The sequence below is a fragment of the Brachyistius frenatus genome, unplaced genomic scaffold, assembly GCF_029030835.1.
Source record: "Brachyistius frenatus isolate BFR_SWC_R1_liver_20210118 unplaced genomic scaffold, ASM2903083v1 Contig_355, whole genome shotgun sequence".
NCBI lineage: Eukaryota > Metazoa > Chordata > Actinopteri > Embiotocidae > Brachyistius > Brachyistius frenatus.
The window spans coordinates 60,684-79,645 of NW_027210954.1; the positions used below are offsets into that span (position 1 = coordinate 60,684).

Consider the following 18,962-nt stretch of genomic DNA (forward strand, 5'->3'; position numbering starts at 1 on the left):
ATTCTCCGACACGTAAAGGTAATCAGAAAGATTTTTTTTTTCAAGTTGAGTCCAAACTTTTGATATTGGATCGTTCTGCTCGGTGAAGCCTGAGATTAATGAAAAGGACGCCGACGTGACTCCCGCAGATGAAAAGATATTATTTTTTTAATTTTTTAAAATCCATTATCGAAGGCAGATGTGACAGCCGAGGGCTGAAGGAGCCTGTTGATTTCAAAAGTGCGCTAAAATATCAGAGAAAGGTCAAGGCTCAAAATCACACACACACACACACACACACACACACACACACACACACACACACAAACACAACAACAACAACACACACAGCTACACGCATGGACTCACACATCTGTAACGCTTCAATCACGACTCATTTAGCTTGTCCGAATTAATCAGCGTCAAAAAGTCCAGTTATTTACCTGCCAGACAGTCAAGTTCAAGCCTCTAATCTGCTTTTGTTCCTCTTTTTTCTTCTTCTTTTATCTTTATTTTCTAATCCTACAATAACTATAAGGAGGGAAAGAAGGTGGGAACACGTGTGATTGTTAAATATCTGATTCCAAAAGAAATTAACTTCAGTATTGTAACTTTTAAACAAAACCGTTTTGTTTGTTTTTCAATATGAAATACTTCAGTTTATTCATAGTTAGAAAACAATACAATTTCTTGTGTGAGCCATCTTCCAGGTCATATATTGTACTAACGTAACTTTAATTTAAAAACACGGGTCAAGTTTTTGTTGTATAAATTTGAAAAATGATGTATGATTACAGTTTATTTAGCATATTCAATTAAAAAAGAAGAAGTGTGCATTCATTAATAAGTTTCACCCTCCTTGACAGATTCTTTATTATGTGGCTTGTTTCAAGAAGCTCACGTGACCACTAGGGGGCGTCCTCGCCTTAATTTTACCTCTGTGCACCATTTTTAGGTTTAACTCCTGAGGATTTTTCTACTGATGTCATTCTTCAGCTGCAGTAAAATCTGTCTGTCTACCTGTTACAGACCACTTTATTAATTTAAAGTATGAAACGCAACAGTTTTTATGCACCAGATTTCTGAATCTTGAGGTCGTGACCCTCCTAATTAGGAGTATTTCCACATAATTGGGATGTTTATTAGCGCCACAGTGATGGTATGGGTGCCGACTGATGTAAATAAATCAGTATATGTGTACACAAATGGAGCATAATCCTGAATATAATCCTAATTTTAGAACATAATCTCATCGAACCTCTAAATGATCTGCTATAAACTCATCGGAGGACACAGTTAAACGTTTCTCTTTTGCTCAACAACCTCTTACAACACAGTTTGTATTCATTCCCGTCCGTGTTGTTGTTGTTGTTGTTGTTGTTGAGCAACTTCAGGCCACAAAGTTCATTCTAATTAAACTTTTTTTTAAGAAAAACTGACAAGAAAACCAATTCTGTTGTCTCTTTATTTCCTGCTTAAAGAAGACCTTCCCTTTGATTAATTGCTCCGGCACCAAAGGACGGGTCACAGATGAGAGCTCTGTCCACACATACACACACACACACACACACACACACACACACACACACACACACACACACACGCACACACACACACACACACACACACACGCGCTGTAACACCATACGTGCATTTATTTTGTTCTGTTGGGAAAAACGCTCTCGCTTCTCGTTTTTCAGCAAAAAAAAACAAAAAAACCTGAACGCAGCTTCGGGGGGAAAAAGGCCAGACAGGACGTCCTCCGTTCACAGCGGCTCGCCGTGTTCGGGTCAGAGCCGTCGTTCAAGGACACAGCGGCGAACGGAGAATCTGGGAGGTTTCAATTTAAATCCGAATCTGTCGGAGAGCTGTGAGGGCCCGAAATACAAAATCACATCTTAGAAAAACCGAACGGTTGACCCTGCAGACCCGGAGGACTGAATGCAGCTGTTGAGTGAAAAACAAGCAAAAACAAGACCGAAAAAACCCCCAAGAAACAACAGTTTAACATATTAAACATTTCAGCTTACTTTGGAAATGAAGGACTTTGTGCAGAAACTCTTCCAGCTTGAAGGAGGTGTCTGAAAGCTTCTCCAGAGGGCAGCGATTCAAAAAAACGAGCAGCGGTGGGTGAAAGCTTTAACGCTGCGTTTGCTTGTGTTTGTGTATAAAACCTGCCGGCGGTGGGTTCGGAGATCTCTGAAGATTTTATTGGCCGTGTTAACAACTGTTTGGAAATAGTTTTCGACGCGTGCCGGAGGCGATCGGCAGCCAAGGGTCGGTTAAAGTCAGCACGTCCGAGTCCTGCGGCGGCGGTTTGAATCCGTCGGGAAACGGTGGCTCGGTTCCTTCAGGTCGGGACGGAGTTCCCGCCCCGAGAGAAAGAGTCAAAGTATCTCTGGGTGTTGTTTATTTCCTGTGAATTCGTCCCCCCAGGGTCGGACTGTCAACACCGAGTTCTACCGGGACCTTCTGAGGGGAAAACGTTCAGCTGCAAACCAGCCTGAACTGTGGCGCCATGGCAACAGGCTTCTCCAACGTGACATCAAGTTTCTCGTCCACGACAACGTAAACGTCGTCCGCCGCTCCTGTTCAACGGATTTGGCGTCCTGCTGCTTTTTTTTTTTTTCTGTTCCCTAAAAACTTCAAACTACAAAACTTTACTCAGAACAAACCCATGTTTCAGCCACGCTTTGGCCTCTCCGGGGGTGACGGCTACACGTTTTGAAAGCGTGAAACTTACACGCACGTAACAGTGGGAAGCAGATGTTCGAATCCAGGAGGTGACGACATACTTCTAGAGTTGTTGTTTTTTGTTTTGTTTCCTGACCCCCGCCATGTGTTTTTTTTTTCCCAAATTTTTTTTTATTTTCCTGCAAAGCACATGGCTAAAGGCACACAGGAGGTTTTCATTTTCAGGAAAACGCGGCACTGTCAAGCCTGGAGAGGCCAAAAGCGTGTCTATTTCACGTTTTGCATGTTTTAACATAAGTGGCTGATTTTCATCCGGCGACAAAAACTAGTTACTCATGAAGGGTGCATCTTCTCCGTCACGGCGCCGCGCTGTTCATCGAAGGAATTCACTCCTCGTATGACGAAACATTTAACATAACTGAGATCCTAACGTCAACACATTCGGCGTGACGAAGCGACGAAAATCAAACTTCAGATTCATTATCTTGCGCGTCTGTGTGACGGGAGGTCGTTCTGGATGACTTTGAACATCCAGTGAAGGTGAAAAATACACATGTTTCAGTCTGCAGATGCAGGAAAATGTGAAGCCGGGAAACAAAAACCCGCAAACGAATGTGGAAAATAAAACCCTTCGTACAAACACAGTTAAACCAGCGAAAGGTAACGGTTACGGATCTACGGAGAGACAACAGCTGTTGGCGGATCCATTTCCAGTTAATGTGTTCATGACCAAATAAAACCCGGTGAGGTAATCTCCTCCATAAGTCTCTGTTTACCGACTCTTATCTCATGTGGCTGTAAATATAAGAAAAAAAAGGTATCCTGAGGCAGCGGACGGGCCGACGTTTGGAGGTAAATGGGGTCTTTTTAAAAATTAAACAAAAAAGGTCTTTCTGCGGCAGTCAGCAGCCGACATCAGCGTCAGCCTTCAAAAACACTGATGGAGGTCCCCATCTAAATGTTTTATTAAAATAAATCGCCCAATAATTCCAATGCATCGGTCAAATCTCTGTTTTTTTTGCTTTCATCGGGGTAAATTATTCAGAGCATCTCGTGACAAGGTGGGAAAATAAACCACCTACACGCACCTGCCATCCATCTTGTTAAATATGAACAAATCGGCACGTGTTTTACGAGGACCTTGGGCCAGACTTGTGGGGATGGACCGCTTCCGCTGGCAGAATACTAAACAAGGATTTTCTGGTTGTAGTGTTTTTTTCTTTAAACAACACGGATGCACCGGCGGTGGATTAGCATGGAAACAACTCGGAGAAAAACAATCCCTGCGGAGCCATTTGGAGTCATATCACACAGACTTGTGCACTGTACATACATGCCCCTAACAAAAGGCTATACACACACACACACACACACACACACACACACACACACACACACACACACACACACACACACACACACACACACACACACACACCACTCTCGCTGGCAGTAATCAGAGTGCAGTGTGTTTTTCTCAGCGGTGTAATTCATCAAAGTGACGGCTGCCAATGAGTCTCAGTCAGCTGGACTGGATCGGCTAATCAATCATCAATCTTACCTGCTCTTTTGTTTCGCAGCCTTTCTGCAGCCACAACTGACATATTTTTCCACCACACACACATAGACACAGTTGGCAGGTCCTTCCACCCTGTCCAGTGTCAGTGTGTAGATCGAGCCACAATCACTCCCAGAGTTCAGGGTTCACGTGCCTCATTAAGGCCTCGTTCAGGGTGGATGTAATCATCATGTTTGACAGCTTTGAAGCCACACGATGATTGTACGCTCATATTTAAAGGAAGAGTTTGCCTGTAGTGTAATTTTCCAAATTGATTTTAAAACACTATTTTGAGTGTGTTTAAAACTGTCAAGTATGGAAACATGCAGTAAAATTCAAGTAACCGGACGGAGGACAGTTAGGAGTCAGGAGTGGGATTTGAACCCACACCTCTACCTGGAGACCAGAAGTCCCTTTTTGTTCAGGAAGGATTCAAACCTTGAGTCTGGCGCCTTAGACCGCTCGGCCATCCTGATAACTGTCAATCACAGTGTCCCACCGTGACACATTTCAAACCTCATTTGATGTTAGCGCTCTCTCTGTCGTCTTTCGGTCTTTTTTCCATCACAAATGCAGCGTTAAAGCCAGTCCATATCTTCACTCAAAAGCTTGGTGTTGATGACCCTTGACCTCTGATCCTGTTGCATCCGGCGACCTTTTCCCACGTGTGTCTGGTCGAGTCAGCCGTGGATAATTTGCATTCCTCCTAACTACCTTTTTGTTCTCGCTGTCGCCGTCATTTCAAATTTCAAGTATCTTCATTGAAATTGAAAGAGTTATTTACCTGAATGTTTACAATAATGTGCTGCAGGAAGAAAATAGCAGCTGCATTATAACAAATGTATTTATATATATATATATATGTATGTATGTATTTACATTATTGTCACTCCCAGACATTGAATCTAAATTCTATCAGAGACCCACAAAACAACACTGAATTTTCTACGTCAAGTTGTTGAATAAAATGATGCACACGATATATATATGTTATTATAATCCCGGCTGCTGTGGGTCAACTTGACAGTTTCATTCGTCACATGAAGAGTAAGACAGCTGTACCGAGGAGAAAGTTTCTTTTATTTTTCTTCTAGTTTAAAGTAAGACATTGTCATTTTAAAACAGAATGACGCATTCATCTTCATCAAATACATCTGCTCTGTTTGATGCTGCATTCAAATGGCATAACTTAGATAACAGCCGATGTCTTTTCCCTCATCTTTTTAGCTTGCTAAATTGTTAGCCTCCGTGGCCTCTAGACGCCCGTCCACGTTGCCGTTGCCTGGCAACAGCGTTTTTACGACCTCCCACGTTGTAACTACGATCTCACGACTTCCATCTGAACACAGCAATAGATTGTACTCTCACGAACTTTATACGTTTTCAGTTTTTGGTCAAACTTGGTAGATGTTCATTTACTTTTGTTGGCAAAAGAACCGGAAACCCACCGACTTCCAGTTGCTGCAAGATTTACTATTATTATGTTGTTCGATAACGATGACGTTGTTATCGTGATGTCACGACAGGCCCTAATGGCAACATGGTTGAATGGAAAGCTTATGGCCCAGGCTTAAATTATTACTTTTCTGACATTAGGGGGGCACCTTTGTCGTCATGGTTACTGCAATAAAAATTCAGTTAAGGTTCCGTTAACGAGTTGCTGTGGATGAAAGGAAACTGATGCTGGCTCTCAGCGGGAAAACGGGGAGTGTGGTGAGGGTAGGAGGGAGGAGGAGGGGGGCGTCCCGGGTCGCAATGAAACATTTTATTGACCCATTAATCCATAACGTCCGCGGGAATGTGGGCTATTTTTGTTTGAGGTATTCAAACACCTCATTATTACAATGCCCACAGGTATGTGTGTGTGTGTGTGTGTGTGTGTGTGTGTGTGTGTGTGTGTGTGTGTGTGTGTGTGTGTGTGTGTGTGTGTGTGTGTGTGTGTGTGTGTGTGAGAGAGATGTCAAACGTGAATGATTTATGAGTATGTAAATTAGATCGTGGTACCGTTGAAGGACAGTGAAGAGCAGGACTGTGTACACACACACACACACACAAACACACACACACACACACACACACACACACACACACACACACACACACACACACACACACACACACACACACACACACACACACACACACACACACACACATTCACACATGTACATAATAATATTCTGCTCTGTCAAACCTGCCAATCTAAAACTCCGTTTATACTCCATTTTAAATCTGTGATAAACATTAGCTGTGTTTTCTCATCCAATAAAAATTCTCATAATCTAAATGAACTGTTTACATTACGTAGCGGAGAAAAACCTGCCGCATTTAAATGGGAGTCATTTCTAGAAAACGATGAAGATGCAGCATTGCACGTTTAATTCACGCTATTTCAAATTCAGAAGATAGGAAGGTTGAAACTTCAAAGACGAGATAAGCTATTTACTGTATAACAATAATCAGCCATACTAATATTTAAGTTTACTTAATGTGAAAAAATGGGATTCTTAAATGATGTTCACAAAAAAAAACTCAAAGTGTCCTGATTAACTTCACTTCCTGCTTATTTATTGTAACATTTCTGCCCATTTTATTTTTCACTGTACAAAAATGGACTTTTAGATTTTTATGAGGTCACAATATATACAAACCATCCAACGCTCTTCCAACCTAAAAGCTTTAAACGCTCTTAATATATTTAAACTTTGTAATATCCTGAACTTTTAGTTTTTTACTATTTTGTCATGCAATAAAGTTTGTTGAAAAAAAAAAAAAAAGAAGAAACTTCCCTTCCTGCCCTTGAGTGACATGTCTGCCTTCACCCTGATGAGTTTCACCTGCCCCTCGTCGTCCTCCTCTCCCTGGTCTATTCAACCATGTGTTCCGCTCTTTTAGTGTCAGTTTGCAGTTTCAGTGCGCTAACCTGCCGTAACAAAACCCAAAGTCTCCAGTTTTTAGTGAAGCTTGTGACCTTTTGTTGCCTGTCATTCCTCCAAATTGTTAACTCTTTTGTTATTCCTTCTTTTTTTTTGGTTAGCACACGAAGAAAAAGGTACGTTAAGCTTCCTGACAGACGAAGCTCCTTCCTGTCACCTCTGAATCTTTGTGGTTTGCGATGTCTGTCACCATCGCAGTTTCTCCTATTGATTTATTTCCCCCCTTGTTTCTGTCGCAACCACACAGATAGAAAATAACAAATTGATTGAGGGCCGTAATCGCCGCCTGCTACCGTCGGCCGCTGTACACCCCTTGATTAAATCAATATTTCATATTTGTGCGGCCGTCTCTCAAAGGAAGGACTCAAAGGTGACTGAAAACACTCGTCTGTGGAACATTTGTGTTTTTGAAAAAAAAAAAAAGGCAAAATTTTCTCCATCCGTCCTGAAACACGAGACGCTCGTGTTTCCAGGGGACGGAAGTGCAGATTAAAGACAAAAGAGCGTGGACGTGGTGCATCCTTCTTTACTGCCGGAAACAAAGGCTGAATTTACCATCTCGTTAAGTCGGAGTCTGTCCGTTTTTACTGCAGATGAGGAGTGAAAAACGAGAAAAACCTCCATCGCGCCGGCGCTCGCTCGACTTTAAAGGCCAAACGCCGACCCGATACACGAGCGGACCGACATCCAGCCAATCAATCAGCCCTCCTGCGCGTCATGTACGGAGAGAAAGAAAACCCAGGTATAACACCAGGCGTGTGGGATGTAAATTTAATTATATGTGCGAGTACAATGAACCAGAGTGCATTCGAGATGTTATTTAAAAAAAAACTAAAACCATTCAGTCCTTTCTGGTGTAATGAAGTCGGGTTTTTTTGGTTTTTTTCTGCTGCCCACACTTCATTTCTCTCTCTACGTATATAAAAAAAAAACCTTTTTCTCATAGTCTCTGTAATGAAGCCTTTGAGGAGACAGAATAACAGCGTTTTGTGTTTGATAGACTGAAAGCAGGAGGCAATGATCCAACACACAAAAAACAACTTTCGCCTACTCCTTTAAAAGTCTCATTTTTCATCCGTTATATGCTTAAAAATTACTTTATTAAAATTTGAAATCTAGATAAAGGTCAGTTCAAACTAAATTTGCCGACGCGTGGATTTATGCTCCGTGTCGGACAGGTTGCAGGATTGGAGAGTGAATATTGATTGTTGAGGGGATTTGTACAGAACCGGGTTCATCTTCCCCGCAATTATGGAAGAAGACAAATTGAGCGATTCGATGAAGTCCATTAAGGAACCAATAAAATATCTCGCTTACATCAATACGGGACTTGTTAACGGCACAGCTGAGATTGATGGCCGCGCACTTTTTAAAATGCCGTCTGACACACTATACCGACTCTCACGGAGGCGCCGGGAGACGTCATGCTAATCACATGTCAGTTGATAATGTTACATGATGCAACCTGACTGGATTCCTCTACGGTACATTAGGAAGTATAATATCATTGTAGTAGCTTGGTTTTGTTTTGGTGGAGTTTTTTTTTTTGGTAGGTTATCCAGATTTCAACCAAACGTCTACTGACAGTGAGGTCACCCGTTGTTTTGTTTTTTAAAGGCGTCGGTCTGGATTTTGGGCGTCGCCATCTAGCTATTTCAGAGAATTGTGGTGAACTCTTTGGTCACTCCAATATGGTGGTCGTCCAAACTGGGGGAGCTGGTTAGACTTGTCAGGCCGAGCAGTCTAAGACGTCAGACTCAAGAGTTGATTCCTTCCTGAACAGAAAGGGACTTCTGGTCTCCAGGTGGAGGTGTGGGTTCAAATCCCACTCCTGACACATGTTTTACAACATGTTTAAGAGCTCGGTCCAACATAAATGGAAATTCTTCTTTAACAGGACTAAAGAACGGTTCATGGTCTCTTCGAACTGGCTTCTAAGATTTGTCATGCGCCCATGTTGGAAATCAAATGTGATTATATTCATTCTGATCTGCATAACTGTAAAGTAGAGTGAACAGCTGTCAATCATAGTCAAGGCGAGCAGCACTTTTGGGGTGAGTTTGACGCTAACTGTGAACATTATATTCCAAATGAAAGCTTGTAAAAAATGTAGTAAATTCTTTGATCAACAATATGAAGGTCCTACAAAGTATAGAGCTGTAGTTGTCAGGATGGCCGAGTGGTCTAAGGCGCCAGACTCAAGAGTTGATTTCTTCTTCAACAAAAAGGGGATTTCTGGTCTCCAGAAGGAGGCGTGGGTTCAAATCCCACTCCTGACACAGGTTTTTACAAGTCTGACATGACTGGAAATCCTTCTTTAATTGGACTCAGAGTCAGTTATTGTTCTCTTAGAACTAGCTCTTAAAGACGTGATGTCGGACATAAAATATGTTCATAGTCTTTCTGAACTGCATCACTGGAAAGTCAAATGAAAACCGTCCTTCATAATAAAAGCTAATAGCGGTGTCAGGACATTATTTTTAACCTTACATTGTTTGCCATGAATCCAATCTGTCTCTCTTTGTCATACTGTTCATGCAAAGATAAATAACAAACAACAACAACAAAAAATCTAATGTGGTGAGGATTTTTGAATGTTAACAGCCAGAGACTGCAAACAGGAAATAACATTGAGGCAAATAATGTGTATGGACGGTCTCCGGGGCGACTCTGACACACAGCCGGTGTTTACATGTGCTTTGTTTAAGGAATATAAACACACACACACTGGACACACACACTGAACACACACACCGCCAACAGTTCACTTAGTCAACCAGTAAAAGAACAGAAACCCATGTGAGACAAACGGAAAGTCACCGAGTCGCCCGACACCATTTCTGATAGACGGGGCTGTCAGCCAATCAGGACGGAGCCGAATTAACCAGTCAACTGTTCAGTCAGTCTGTCAGGGATTTTAATGAGTGTATCAGTGTAACACGGTTGACACACACACACACACACACACACACACACACACACACACACACACACACACACACACACACACACACACACACACACACACACACACACACACACACACAAACCCTGCGCGTGTGTGTTGGTTTTACAAGAAGTCAATGATTCATGTGGAGGCAGTATGCGTAACATCTATTAATAATACGTCACTAAGAGAGAAAAAAAAAAGGTGTATGTGCTTATCAAAGCTTCAGCTGACCCTTGACCCTTTCACTCCCAACTTCTCTTCAAACACACACTCTCTCTCACACACACACACACACACACACTCACACCCCACCCCACCCCCTAACCCCCCCGGCAGCTCAGTCCACACCGCACGAATCATTCCTGCCATACCGGGACTTGAAGTTCTTCTAACGCACTGATGCCTACTGTAACTTATGAAACAAAAAGATTCGGCCCCCCGAATGGCCCAGTGTCAAGGATTACTTCTCAGACAAATTCTCCGGCAACAAAGCCCTCCATTGTGCCCCCCCCCCTTCCTCCTCCTCCTCCTCCTCCCCAAAGCCCTCAAATTAGCAGCGGGAGCGACTGCACGCTTAACTGGGCTTGACAACGCTAACCACTCTCCCAGGGCCTCGGAAGATTTAGTCAGATCGCTTCGATTTCAAATGTCTAAACAAAATAAAGAAATTAAAGAAAAAAAACATGGGTGGAAAATGAAAAACAAATCCAGTTGTTGTCTCAAAATAGATTAGATGTAAATGAAACTGTTTGTAATCTATTTAAAAGGTAGGGCTTCGATCTAAACCATGCAGATTAAGTTACAACATCTGCCGGGTAAAAAGATACCGATCCTTCTGTTTGTTTTTGTTTTTTCTGTGAAATATTTGTTTCTTCGTTAAAGGACGTTTTTTTCCTCCACTTTCTTATTGAACCACGTCAAATCTAAGATTTGAAGGAGTTTTTTTAAATTTCAGTTTAAACCCATAGAACTGAGTTGAATCAGCCAGTGTCAAGTCATTGAGAATGAAGCACACCTCTTCCTAACGAAATTTTCAAAATAAAATCCGTTTTTGAGGAGTAATTCTTCAAGCATGATTTTAACAGATAAAATGCATATAACAAACAAAAAAATAAAAAATAAAAAATAATATACTATGATCTCTTTCAATTTAATTTGGCTTTTCTCCTTTATTTAACCAAGTTAACCAAATTTAACCAACAGCAGCATTAAATCACTGTAAGCACAATAAAAATCTATTAACTGTATGAATGTATTATTTACTGCTCATTGTTAGAATCTGATATTCGGTACTTATCACAGCATTTTCATTACTCTCATGAATCTCCAGATTTATATATAGAATTATATGATTGATTTGTCTCAAAACTTACACTTTTTTTTTCTTTTTTTTTTTTTAGCTGTAGCTACAGCTAGATTTTCTTTTTTTTGTTTTTACAAATGTTAGCAAAAGCTATCTGAAAATGTAAGACTGCCCGGTCTTAAAAGTATAGATAAAATATAACTGATGAGTGTTAAAACGTACCCTAACCTGCAGTTTTTTACTGTTATTTGTTTGTCTAAACTGGAGCTATCTTACGTTGCAAAGCAGCTGGAGGCGGGGTCAGACATTTGACCCCGCCCCCACCCAATTACGAAGCAGATTTAATTGAGTTTCAAAAAGGAGGAAAAAAAGCCAAAGGCATTATTCTGCCAATTGAGTTTTCTCCATTGAATATGTCCCACAATGTACTTTAACACACACACCACAGAAAAGTAGAAGAAACATTAAAAGTGCAAAGAAACAACCTTGAATAAAAACATCAATGTCTAAACCAAAAGATGTGTACAACTAAATACCCAATTAAACATATACCGATAAAATATTAAATGAAATTAATAATAATGATAATAATAATAATAATAATAATAATAATAATAAAACATTTAGTCGTGGCAATTTTGCCTGGAGAGCAAGAGAGAGAACGGCGAGGCCGCTTTTATTTTGAAAGGAAACGGACCACACTTTCTGGTGCGTAACCAGGCTGACGCGCGCTAACCTGACGGGAGCCCAGCGAGCCGACAGTCGTTGGTTTTCTTTAGTATCGCAAGGAAGGAGGAGGAGGAAGAAAAAGCCTCCAACCCCTGATACTCCCTTCAGTTTTAGGTTGCGTATCGCGCCGACTACAGCGGAGCTCTGGTGCGGAAGATCCTCCGGTGCGGAAGATCCTCCGGTGCGGAAGATCCGGCTTTGGATGTGTTGCGCCTTCGTCCTCGCTCGCGCTCTGGATATAAGAAAACACAGCATTTTTTTTTTTCAACTAGACGTGTGCGTGCGTGCGTGTGTGTGTGTGTGTGTGTGTGTGTGCGCTTCGTCATGAATTATACACCTGAGCCGGGCATGTAGTCCACCGGGTTTCTGGGCGTGGAAAGCACCAAGAAAAGCTACTTGGTTTTTTTTCGTGGGATTTATTGTTGAAAAGTTCAACTTCGTTTTTGGTCCGCAGCACTTTTGTGAAGAATTTTGTTTTCCCAGACCAGGATGTAAAATCTGGGGAACTTTCCTGAAGGAACGAGTTTTATTTTTCTAACTTTTTCATATCTTTTTGGGGGAATATTAGAGGAAAAGACGCGTCAGGATATTAGAGGAACATCCAGAGGTACGTTTGGCAGCATTTTTCAGCCTGTTTCTTACTTTAAATTTTTTGTTTTATTATTTACGACCACTGTCATGAATATTTACTGTTTTAGTCACACAGCGACACTTTCTCAAAGCTTCTCGCAGCAGCGAAGGTTTTAGAGGGAGGCTTTGAAAGATTTGAAGGCACTCGTGATTTCTTCTCGAGAAGGTCACGCCGGACTCCGCTCTGAAAACGTCAACTTTTACTCACTTATTGCTTATTTGACGTATCGCGCGAGCGTCATGTGACTTAAAATGTGGTGATTTACAATCAGCGTGGAAACGTCTGACATTCGGCACGTCAGCTTTACCCAGAAATCAGTTCGTTATCTCGGAGACAAACTTCAGGGAATGGGATTTGCCAACCGTGGCGGTTGACGCTCCAAAAAAAAGTGTCTGTGTGTAAACAGAAGTGAAGTCTGGGGTGTAACGAGAGGATACGGGGGTCTAAAACCTGTCGGGGAGACTCCGATATCTGCAGATGGGTTGGGTTATGTTGAATTTCGAAGATTTTTAAACGGAGTCTGGGCCCGTAGGGGAGGGAGACTAGGTATGGCGTTGGGACTAATCAATAAATACGCAGAACATCTGGAGCCTCAGCGTGTGCGGGGCTGATCCTGCTGAGCGGGTGACACCGTGTCAGGAATGTATTCCAGACCAGAGTGACTTCTTCTTTCATTGTTAATGTCGGCACACACTTTACATTTACAACAGCTGTACAAAAGCCCATTATCTTTTATATTGATTCCAAACCAAATCCTAAAGGAGCATAAATGGGAAGTTTGGAGGAGGATTATAAAGCTGTAAAGAGGGCGTGTGTGTGATGCAACACCAGTTTGATGGGGTACATTTAAGGAAAAACAGATGTTTTCTTTTCTTTTTTTTGTTTTTTTTGGATAGCAGTTATTGATCACAAGAGGCCAGATAAGGACTGGAGTCAAACCCTTTGGCTCCAAAAGGGTTATTTCAAACTCATGAATATCTTTGGTTGCAAAGCGCTGCTGTGCATGATGGGAAGATAATTGTGGCATGTGTGAGTTAACGCTGCATCTTTTGGAGGAGCTGGAAAAACCCATTAAGTGCACACGCACAAGTCATGTTTAGATTCAGGTTGTGTGTCATGTTATGAACTTTCGCTGTCATGTTTAATTTACTACAGAAAGCATTTTTTGGTGTGGGGGGGGAGGGGTGGATGAGGACATGAATCTCTAGAGAGGAGTGCATCAATAAAAGTGACAGGAAAAAAATGCATTTTAAAAAAAACCCTCATGCTTTGCAGTGTCAGTTGCTGCTGCTGCTGCTGCTTGTTCAATTAATGTTCGCAGGGAAATTCAATTACATTTTATTTTTATAGTGCCGAATCACAACGGGGGTTATTTCATGGCACTTAAAACACATTAAAGTCCTTAAAGCAGAACTTTACAGCATTTATATAGAGAAATTCAACAATTCCTACAGAACAAACTCCTCTTAACAGGAGGTTTAAAACTGATATTCTCCGGAGGCCAAAAAAGGAGAATTTCATAGATTATTGGTGCCGATTCAGCAGCAGGACAGCCGACTTTACAAAGAGAGAAACTCAAAGGGCGATCGACTCCTTTTCTATCATTCATTAACATGTGATTTTTTTTTTTAACTTTTTTTGGGAGGTCAGCAGGTCAATGAGGTACTTTTAGATAACTTGAGATCTGACCGGCAGTAATGTGGAAAGAAGCTTAATTCAGCTGGTAATTGTTTGTTTAATGAAATCTTGCAAAAAAAATGCAGAAAAAACTGAAAGAAACTTGAGATGCATATTGTGACCGGTTAGTGCCGGCATATTCCCCGCCAGCGAGGTATTAGCTTGCCGTTCTGTGGTTCGACCAGCTCTCTGCAGCTCTGCTGCATGTATTCTGTAGCCTTGTATGTTTTTTTGTTTTTTAAAAAGAAGCAAAGACACGCAAAGTCATCGCTGAAAACTTCATTGTTGAGATTTGTTTGAGCAAATAGGAGCTGAAAAAAAAACCCTCTTAATTTTGTCGCTTATCACTAATTCCTGAGGTAGAACAACACGGTAGCTCTGTGGCTCCGCCCACCTGCGTTTTAACTGACCCTGTAGGATGTTGTCATGTCACCGAAGCGCTTCTCTTCCGATAGAAACCAGTTCGAGTGGAATGCAGATGGCCGGTTGAGTAACTCGACTACAGGAAAACTCGCGATGTCGTACAAACGACCGACGTCGACGTCTTTTGAAAGGTGACATCACGCCGAGGTCGACAAAAATTCCTCCAGCAAACGTGCACTTACGATAGTTCGCGAGGCTGAATGACGATTCAAATGTGAACAAAGTCACGTGGTAATAACGTGTTGTTGTTTTTTTTTTTCCACAAATCTGTTTCCATATTAAGTGATTTTATTTTGAATCAAACTGTAACACACACACACAAAAAAATGACTACGCATATATGAGTAGATCCAACGATGGAAGAAAGATGTAGATCCACAGCATTAAAATGACTCGAGTGAAAGTCCTGCTGTATAACCAGAACAATACACCGAAAATACTGCATGTAAAAGGATGTAAAAATGGCTCCTTCCAGAATGTATTTATTTATTTTAATCTTATTTACATTTCTTCTGTGTATAATATTTTCTTTTAGGACAACTTGAGCTCTGCTGTTAAAACTTGTATCACTTTATCAGTTCACGAAAACGCAAAACATGCCTTCAACAGACTGTGTGTTTGTGTGTTTGTGTGTTTGTTGTCGTAGTCACAGACTGATCAGGACTCTGGCAGCAGAAGACTTTTACAGATTTTCTTTCTCTTTAATGCATTAAACAGTTGATTCCAACTGGCAGCCCGGTTGGAGCCGGTTGTTTTTAGCCCGAAACCACAGCAGCAGCCTGTGTGTGTGTGTGTGTGTGTGTGTGTATATATATATATATATATGTGTGTGTGTATCTCGGAAACACCAAAACACTCTTTCGCTCCCTTAACCTCAAAGCCCGAAATTTAATTATGTTTCATAACTTGGCAGAAAGAAGCTTTCACATGCAGGCCGGGGAGGTGATTTAACACAGGAAGAGGCTGCCGGTCCCTCACGGGGGGGTCGGGGGGAGGTCAAAGGTCAGAGGGCACAAAGTCACATTCACACACTCGTAGCTGCAGATTTGTCTGTTTTTCGTTCGGTGTCGTTGATACGACTCCGAGAGCGTGTGTGCTATTTTTTTTTCTTCTGCCGTTTTACTCACTACGTACTCGTCGGTCGCTGTCGAGATCGTCGTGGCGACGAGAGACGAGCGCTCGACGTGGAACTTCCCTGAAGACGTGTTTTGGTGAAATGAGGAGAAAATGTGACGATAAGACGCGGTGAGCTGGAAGGTGTCACTTCTGCTCGCTGCGTTGTCGCCGAGGTTTCCGTCTCTGGAGCGTCTCCGGATGTACATAGAAAATAAATAAAATGCATAAGAACAGATAAAATGCATCAAATTAAACCCAAGACAGAAAATTAAGAAAATAGAATATTTTTATTTCTATAAAAATAACTTTCAGTCGATCTTTTCAGAAATGTTTTATCTTTGTTTTTATTTTTTTAATTGCTACATCATAAAGAGGGAAACAAAGAGCATGAAACATGTAAAAAACAACAACGACCACACCTGTCCTCCCACCTGCACCAGGACCAGGTGACACCCGATCCCCCAGAGCCAGCTCTCGTCTGATTGGCCGGTTAAACCACACACCAGGCCCAATCACAGTCTGTGTAAACAGCAGAGCAGGAAGTGACGCCGCGTGATGACAGTTTGACACATTTTATTAAACCAGCAGTCCAAAAACCTAATTAGTTATGAATTATCTGCCAGTGTTTGGACGTTTATTTTAAAAATATCAACATAAAAAAGGGAAAACGTGGAATGAACTCTATTTTCTGTCCTGATTTGGTGGTTAAATGATTACATCTGAATTTCCAAGTCGATCGATCCATTTTGTTTCCAATTGACAGACAACTGATTTTGATGATCAGTTAATCATTTTCGTTTCATATTTCAGACTTCTGGTGTCGCAAAACTAGCAAATTAAGTACGAAAATCATTTTCCAACATTTAAAGAGAAAATAATGAACATGGATGATAAGTGTAAATCTTCTTCATCCCTCCTCTTCATTTTTTTTCCCGCGACAGCTTTTGATCTTCGCTCATCGCTGCTGCGTTTCTCTCTCTCATCCTTCCTTTACGTTATAATGAGCTCACGCAGGCTGTTTGGTAATAAACAAACTTAAGCTTTGACCTTTAAGAAAACGGAGCTGCGTGTTCTCCGCTTTTCATCTCTGAGTGTGTATTTGTTTATTTTTTTCGTCTTGTTAGCGTATTTCTTCCCAGAAACATCAAAAACATCACTTTTTTGTTGTTGTTGTTCATAAGAAAGATGCAGCTGTTTGTGTGTTCGCAACAACAAAGCTTTCGTGAATGAGATGCAGTCGGTATTCGGCAAAACAAGACATTTGTTTAGGTCAAAATAATTCAAGTTTCCAGCCTCCCTGGCAGCTGTTAGACACGTGTAGCTGCTTTGTGAAATAATGCATCCTTAATGTCCTTGAACTGTTAATTTCCCAGGTTTCAACTTTACAGCTGGCAGAAACGGTGATTGGACTCGACTCAATCACAGAAACGATCAACTTTCTAACTGCACACTTGTTGTTCTGGGTGATTTATTATTATTTTTTTAAACCCTGAAAAAGCACCGTGGAGGCTAAGAAGAGCCGCTTTAATGTGTCTGAGGCAGCTGATTCGTGTGTGTGTGTGTGTGTGTGTGTGTGTGTGTGTGTGTGTGTGTGTGTGTGTGTGTGTGTGTGTGTGTGTGTGTGTGTGTGTGTGTGTGTGTGTGTGTGTGTGTGTGTGTGTGTGTCTGTGTCGTGTTTGTCCAGCTGTTAATGTGTTGGTGTCGTTACGGCGCTGTTGTCGGGGAGGCTTCAGAGTGAAGAGCTGTGATTTTAAGGAGGCCGCCGGGCTGATTGCGGACCGGCGCCGCCGTCTGCTGCTTCCCTTTGCGGACGTGCTTCGTTTACAATGTTTGGACAAACGTGTCCGGATCAGCGTGTGGATGTCACATCAGGTAAATCATCTGTGTGCGCAATATGTCGAGCCCAACAGACTGGATATAAAAGAGTTCGTAGCTTCAGGATCTGAAAAATGGTTCTGATCCAGAAGTGTCTTCGGCTGCAATACCAGCGAGTGCCACTAGAGGTCGGCTCCAAAAAGCCTCCGGCTCCATAGACTCCCATTCAACTTCTCTCATCAAATCCAAAGTGAATAAAATGTGTCCATCAGTTATCTCGGTGTTGTTAGCTAAAGTCACTCCTTCTTCTTAGTTTTCTGGAGGTCCATCTGAAAATAATCCCTCATTCATTAGAAAAGAAGATTCAAGAACACCTGTTTTGGGGGGCGTGTCTGTTTGATTGACAGGCCTGTGGTGCAGTCAGGTTACAGCTATCGGTGGGCGGGACGTAGTATCGTCAGGTTTCCAATCAGATCCACCGCTGGTTCCTCTCCCATGTCGTCCAAATATGGTCACTTCCTCACTCAACTCAACACCGTGTTGTTGTTGAGTCTGGGGGGTCACATGTTCTTCGATCTTGCAGCTTGTGTGTGCGCAGCTTGTGTGTGTGTGTGTGTGTGTGTGTGTGTGTGTGTGTGTGTGTGTGTGTGTGTGTGTGTGTGTGTGTGTGTGTGTGTGTGTGTGTGTGTGTGTGAAGGCAAGCAGACTTGTTTTTGCCTCCGGTTGTGCATGAACGCATCATTCTGGCAGTTTTTAAACACTTTAATTTATTTTCCAAAAGGCCTTTTTTCTAAATGACAGCCACTCAAAGAAAAAAACCAAAACAACAAAAGTGTGTTAATTGTACGTCTTGAACTGTACACGAACCCCCTGCTGGCCCTGTAGATGGGGTGGGCGCTCCAAAATGGAACGATTACGCTGTCAATCAATCACCGTGTCAGTCGCTGTGCTGATCAATTTGTTTGTGAGCTGGAGGAGAAACACGTCAAACTGAATCTCTTCTGTAACCTCAGTGATCCACGATGGAGGACAGTTTTTCAGCTCTCGTTCTTCTCACTTTGTTTTCATGTCGGGTAAAAGAAGAAATAGTTCAGTCGATGCTTCGCTGTCCTCAGGCTTTCAGTTTTGTGTTCGTAGCTTTCGGGTCTTAA

The 18,962-nt window shown here is 41.9% G+C and overlaps 1 protein-coding gene and 2 non-coding genes across 3 annotated transcripts in view; 2 read left to right on the forward strand and 1 right to left on the reverse strand.

The window, feature by feature from the left end:
* Positions 1-4,594: 4,594 nt before the first annotated feature.
* trnal-caa (transfer RNA leucine (anticodon CAA)) lies at positions 4,595-4,707 on the reverse strand. Its single transcript has 2 exons — positions 4,670-4,707; positions 4,595-4,640 (listed from the first exon to the last, which is right to left on the reverse strand). It is a non-coding gene; the product is annotated as a tRNA-Leu (tRNA).
* A 4,625-nt stretch (positions 4,708-9,332) lies between these two features.
* trnal-caa (transfer RNA leucine (anticodon CAA)) lies at positions 9,333-9,446 on the forward strand. The gene is made up of 2 exons: positions 9,333-9,370; positions 9,401-9,446. It is a non-coding gene; the product is annotated as a tRNA-Leu (tRNA).
* A 2,781-nt stretch (positions 9,447-12,227) lies between these two features.
* The window catches only part of LOC138636132 (plexin-B2-like), a 130,170-nt gene continuing 123,435 nt past the window's right edge, over positions 12,228-18,962 (forward strand). Inside the window, exon 1 of the mRNA XM_069723995.1 lies at positions 12,228-12,756. The gene's annotated coding sequence lies outside the window, so the exon portion shown is untranslated. The remainder of the gene's footprint in view (positions 12,757-18,962) is intronic.